General features: G+C 44.5%; 1 long non-coding RNA gene across 1 annotated transcript in view; it reads left to right on the forward strand.

Annotated features, from left to right (window-relative positions):
• LOC140469018 (uncharacterized) overlaps positions 1-5,382 on the forward strand; it is a 77,989-nt gene extending 72,607 nt beyond the window's left edge. The window contains exon 4 of the long non-coding RNA XR_011955922.1: positions 4,555-5,382. This is a non-coding gene — a long non-coding RNA (uncharacterized lncRNA). The remainder of the gene's footprint in view (positions 1-4,554) is intronic.
• The last annotated feature ends 1,278 nt before the right edge of the window (positions 5,383-6,660 follow it).

The following is a 6,660-nucleotide window of genomic DNA, read 5'->3' on the forward strand; positions in this document are numbered from 1 at the left end:
TCCTTGTAAATCTTTTCGGTATCCTTCCAAATTTAACAACATCTTTCCTGTAGCAGGGAGACCAGAATTGAACGCAGTATTCCAAAAGTGGCCTAACCAACGCTGGCATTTGAAATGATGACCCATATGCACTTGTGCTGACAGAATCCTGGGAGTTGAAGCTTGAGCTATTTTTCTCAAGTAAGAGAAGAGGCCAGTTGCAATTCTGCTTCTGTATGTTGGCCAAGGTCAGTGAACAGTCCAAATTAGAGGTCAAACTTGGCATCTTTGAAATTCATCATCTTGCTTTCAGTGTTTGGGGCTGGTATGGTGGCTCACTGCTGCCTCACAGTTGCAGGGACCCAGGTTCAATTCCACCCTTGGATGACTGTCTGTGTGAAGTTTGCACTTTGTCCCTGTGTCTGCATGAGTTTCCTCCAGTTTCCTCCCGCTGTCCAAAAATGTGCAAGTTAGGTGGATTGGCCATGCTAAACTGCCCATTGTGTTCAGGGATATGAAGGATAAGTAGATCAGTCATGGGAAATGCAGAGATAGGATGGGAGGGTGGGGGTTGGGGGTTGGGTCAGTGCTTACTTGATGGGCCAAATGGCCTCCTTGCCCCCTGTAGGGATTCTACAATTAAGCTGTGATTACTAATGTTAGCTTCAATATAATATCAAGCCCCCACATCATGACAAATAAGTTGGCACTGCACTTGAAAAAGCTGAACAGTGATATCTGATTTGCATTCAAACAATTTTGGAGAGTCTGCTGAAATTTTGGACAGTCCAGTCTCAAATTTTGAAAGCACTGCAGACTGAGACGGTGTCAAACTTGAGAAACTAGTCTTTGTAAGCTTGTCAAATCTCCTTTCCAAATCCAGCTTGCTTTGGCATGTTTTGATTTCACTGCGTGCAGCCTTTTCAGTGAAAGATCCTCGAGTTTATGGACTTGAAGGAAGTCCAGTGCAAGATTTGTCAGTTCCAGTGATCACCTCATGTGGGAAAAAAAACCATGATTATGTTCCAAGATTGTGTTGGGGGGGGTATTAGTATAAAACCTAATTCCAGAGGAGCTTCTGGATATTGGTGGAAGACACAGGGTAGCAATATGAGGGTATATAAAGTATCATTTGACATTGACTTTCCAAAGTACTCTTATACAGAACAATGACAGTGTTCATCTGGCTGTTTCCTCTTGTCTCAAATGGTGAGAAAATTGCAGTCCTGCCAGTCAGTTATGGTACAAGTTCTGAAAGGGCTTTTTCTCTTTACAAAAGAGATTTTCTTTTTTTGGGTAATTTCAGCCCCCTGGCTTTTCAATGGTGCATTCTCCTTAAAAAAAAACACCTCGAACAAAAAAGCAGGATATGCTATCCCCTTTGATAGGATTTCACGGAACTGGATTGTGAAACCATTAACATCAGGCCATAACAAATGCTGACATTACTGGAGGTGTCAGAACCATTAGCGGTTGTTTGATACAATTTGTATTAATGGTGTAACAATAGAAGCTGCTTTTGAAAAAGTAATAATACCCACTGGCATGCTTTTGTGTTCAGAATAAGATCACAGAATCATGGAGGGAGGGGAGAAGGAGGCCATTCAGCCCAGGGAAACTGTGCCAGTTCTTTCACCAGAGCTCTGCACAACTTTCTCCACTTTAAGTACATATTGTGATGATAATGGATCAGAAGCGTGATGTACTATGGACATGTTTAACTTATAATTGCAAAATGTATTGTTTTTAAAGAGGACAGCTACAGACAGAAAATAATTACAGCAATTACAACATTTAAAAGGCATCTGGATGGACATATGAATAGGAAGGGTTTAGAGGGATATAGGCCAAATGCTGGCAAATGGGACTAGATCAATTTAGGATACGAATTGAGTTGAAATGAATTGAATTTATTGTCTTGTGTACCGAGGGACAGTGAAAAGCTTTGTCTTGTGAGCAATACAGGCAGATCACAGAGTTAAGTAGCATAGATAGTAAATACTAGGTAAACAGTGGCAAAAACAAAAACACAGGGACAGGTGAATGTTAAGAGTTTGTGAGTCCATTCAGTATTCTAACAACAGTAGGGTAGAAACTGTTTTGATACTGGCTGGTATGTGTGTTCAGGCTTCAGTACCTTCTCCCCGATGGTAGAGGTTAAGAAAAACATTGCCAGGGCGGGATAGATCTTTGAGAATGCTGGCGACCTTTCCTTGACAGTGGGCCTGGTAGATGGATTCTGTAGATGGGAGGTTGGCCTTTGTGATTGTCCGGGCCGAGTTCACCCCTCTCTGTAACCATCTCCGATCTTGAATTGTTCAGTTGCCATACCAGGTAGTGATGCATCCAGACAGAATGCTCTCGATGGTACAAAATAAAGGTTGACAAGGGTATTCGCCATCATGCCAAATTTCCTCAGCTGCCTGAGGAAGGAGACACCTTGTTGGGCCTTTGTAACCAGTGCGTCCACATGAAGAGTCCAAGAAAGCTTGTTATGGATGACCACTTCCAGGAGCTTGACACTCTGCACTTGTTCCATCTCTGTGCTGTTAGTGTGTAAGGGGGCATGAGTAACATCCAGCCGAAAGTCAATAATGAGTTCCTTGGTTTTGCTGGCTTTGAGAGCTAGGTTATTCTCAGTGCACCATTTTCCCAGGTCTTCCACCTCCCGTCTGTAGTCTGTTTCATCGCGATCTGAGATTTGACTGACTATGGTGATGTCATCAGCAAACTTGTAAATGGCATTCATCTGGTATTTGGCAATGCAGTCATGGATATACAGTGCAGTAGTGGCTGAGTATGCATGCCTGGTTGGTGGGGGGGGGGCATCATGGGGGAAGTGTTGAGCGTTAATGAGGATGAAATATTGTCCCCAATCATCGCTGATTGTGGCCTGTGGGTCACAAAACTGAGAATCCAGTTGCAGAGAGTGGGGCTTAGTCTGAGATCACTAAGTTTAGTAATCAGTCTTGAGGGGATAATAGTGTTGAAGGCTGAACTGTAGTCAATGAGTAGGACATCCCGCACCTCCACCCTCAGACCCCACCCCTCCAACCGTAACAAGGACAGAACACCCCTGGTGCTCACCTTCCACCCTACCAACCTTTGCATAAACTAAATCATCCGCCGACATTTCCGCCACCTCCAAACAGACCCCACTACCAGGGATATATTTCCCTCCCCACCCCTTTCCGCCTTCCGCAAAGACCGTTCCCTCCATGACTACCTGCTCAGGTCCACGCCCCCAAACAACCCACCCTCCAATCCTGGCACTTTCCCCTGCCACTGCAGGAACTGTAAAACCTGCGCCCACACCTCCTCCCTCACCTCTATCCAAGGCCCTAAAGGAGCCTTCCACATCCATCAAAGTTTTACTTGCACATCCACTAATATCATTTATTGTATCTGTTGCTCCCGATGCGGTCTCCTCTACATTGGGGAGACTGGGCGCCTCCTAGCAGAGCGCTTTAGGGAACATCTCCGGGACACCCGCACCAATCAACCACACTGCCCCGTGGCCCAACATTTCAACTCCCCCTCCCACTCTGCCGAGGAAATGGAGGTCCTGGGCCTCCTTCACCGCCGCTCCCTCACCACCAGACGCCTAGAGGAAGAACGCCTCATCTTCCGCCTCGGAACACTTCAACCCCAGGGCATCAATGTGGACTTCAACAGTTTCCTCATTTCCCCTTCCCCCACCTCACCCTAGTTCCAAACTTCCAGCTCAGTAACTGTCCCCATGACTTGTCCGGACTTGTCCGACCTGCCTATCTCCTTTTCCACCTATCCATTCCACCTTCTCCTCCCTGACCTATCACCTTCATCCCCTCCCCGACTCACCCATTGTACTCTATGCTACTTTCTCCCCACCCCCACCCTCCTCTAGCTTATCTCTCCACGCTTCAGGCTCACTGCCTTTATTCCTGATGAAGGGCTTTTGCCCGAAACGTTGATTTCGAAGCTACTTGGATGCTGCCTGAACTGCTGTGCTCTTCCAGCACCACTAACCCAGAATCAGGATTCTTACGTAACTGTCCGTGGTGTCAAGATGTTCTAGGGAGGAATGAAGGGCAAGTGATATGGCATTTGACATGGATCTGTTGGTCTGATAGACAAATTGGAGTGGATATCTGGTCAACATGGATGAGTAGGACCGAAGGGTCTGTTTCTATGCTATACAGCCCTACAACTCTAAGACTCTAAAGATAGCAGATGTAAATTCTTTCATTGTCGGGCAAAGCTCTGTCTGGTCTCCCAGAAATGACTAATTTCTCAGGTATCAGTAGCATTTCAAACAGAGAGAGGAGAGAAAAATACCAAGAGGGGATTATTATCCATCCATATGCCACCCTCCCTCGCTCAGCAAACCGCCACCTCTTAAAGGCAGTCTTTATATTTTGACCTTCCTGGAATATGTAATAAAAGGGGTTAAAAACCAACTGCAATTCTGGTCTTTGTATACTCATAATAGACAGTGTGCTAGTGACTTGAGTGTGTATTAGCCTGGATTTGAATGTTTGTGCACTATGAAGGTCACAGTCAAAGAAACCCCTACTAATCACCCCTGTATTGCAGGTAAATTAGTTTCTCGCTCCGAGTATTGGAAGCCAAGCAGCAAGAAAGCCAGACAGAAGGAAACAGGGCATGAAAGACTCTCCTGACTGAGTGCTGTCAACCATCCATTGTCAACAGGACAAAAGATTTCAACAACCTATGAAGTCAAGAACCCAAAATCAACTACTTAGCTGTCAACTAAATTTCCACTCTTCACAAATGACCTAGACTGATGTGTATACCTTTTAACGGTATCTAGTTTTGAACACAGCTTCTAGTCCTAATCTGTGTGTCTATAGAGTCATAGAGATGTACAGCACGGAAACAAACCCTTCAGTCCAACTCATCTATGCCGACCAGATATCCCAACCTAATCTAGTTCCACCTGCCAACACCTGGTCCATTCCCTCTAAACCCTTCCTTTCATATACCCATCCAGATGCCTTTGAAGTTTTGCAGTTGTACCAGCCTCTACCACTTCCTCTGGCAGCTCATTCCATATACGCACTATGCTCAGCATGAAAATGTTGCCCCTCCGATCCATTTTAAATCTTTCCCCTCTCACCCTAAACCTATGCCCTCTAGTTCTAGACTCCCTCACCCCAGGGAAAAGACTGTCTATTTATCCTATCCATGCCCTTTGTGATTTTATAAACCTCTATAAGGTCACCCCTCAGCCTCCGATGCTCAAGGGAAAACCGCTCTAGCCTATTCAAACTCTCCCTATAGCTCAAATCCTCCAACCCTGGCAACATCCTTGTAAATCTTTTCAGGACCCTTTCACACTGTGTCCCACTATTAATTATTTTTATGTTTAATAACTAGTAAACTCGCTTTTTTATTAACTAAAGGCTGATTAAATTGACTTGTTTTTAAAACACAAATTCATTTAGCTTGGGAGAAAGGATTACACCAGGAAGAGATCCTTTTAAAATCAGCCTTGAAGTGACCAATCGAGGGGTCACCTGAATTACAAAGGGGAGTCAGTTCATTCCTTCACACCCAGGAACTTCAGAGTGTCCTGCCTGGGCTACAATATTTTAGGAACTCTGGCTGATATCTGGTCATAACAACATTCAATCCTCTTCTGAAATTTACAATTAAATCTGCTTCCACAGACATCTTTGCTCTTATTGTCTCTGTTTACTGCCTGTTTCCCTTCACTCTGCCCATTTTGAGAAGCAGTAGACGAGTGTTAATTTATAGATTCATGGATATTGGGGATCTTTTCACTGAATGAGTTCAGCCCTCATTGGTGAATGTAAACACTCAATGCTCTTGGTTTTCTATCTGTGAAAGGCCTCACTATTGAATCCTATGTGTCCTTGGCCAGTAGTGCACACCAAGGACTTTCCACCATGAGCTGGGACATCATTGAGATGCTGAGACCATCTTCAGGCATCAGCTTATTTATCTCAAGGAACCAAAGGTCAACAGTCCACATGGCTCAGGGTCAACCACTCATGGGGCATTTTCCAAATGAGCTATTGAAAAATTCCTAATAATGACACTCTTCCTCTTCTCATTTCCTCATTTATTTTTTCCCCAGAATTTCCCAAGATTCCGAAATCAGATGGCACTTCCCTAATAAAATGGTATGGGCAAGATATTTTCCTATAAATACACTGATAATAAAGCCAACACATCTTTTTATTATAAACATTATGTATTTATTGTTATAAACACAATAATGTATATCTTAAAGAGTTTGCGTCAGCAGCAGTCTATGCTTTAGTCTGATATATCAGGTGAGAGACCATAGAATCTCTCACAATGAGGAAGAAGGCCATTCAGCCCATTGAGTCCATTCCAACCCTCCAAAGAACATCCCACAAAGAGCATCCTAACCCTGTAAGCCCACACTTCCCATGGCTAATCCAACTAGCCAGAGCATCTTTGGACTGTAGGAGGAAACCAGAACACCTGGAGCAAACCCACACATGTACCAACGAACGTGTAAACTCCACACAGACAGTCACCCGAGGGTGGAATCAAACCAGGGTCCCTGATTTTGTGAGGCAACAGTACCAACCACTGAGCTGCCATGCCACCTACTTGCTGACATTCAGTAGGCTCTGATAAAGCATCAATTCAGTGGGTGGTTTCTGCCCACACTTCTGGAGGTAA

The sequence above is a fragment of the Chiloscyllium punctatum genome, chromosome 48 (genome assembly GCF_047496795.1).
Source record: "Chiloscyllium punctatum isolate Juve2018m chromosome 48, sChiPun1.3, whole genome shotgun sequence".
NCBI lineage: Eukaryota > Metazoa > Chordata > Chondrichthyes > Orectolobiformes > Hemiscylliidae > Chiloscyllium > Chiloscyllium punctatum.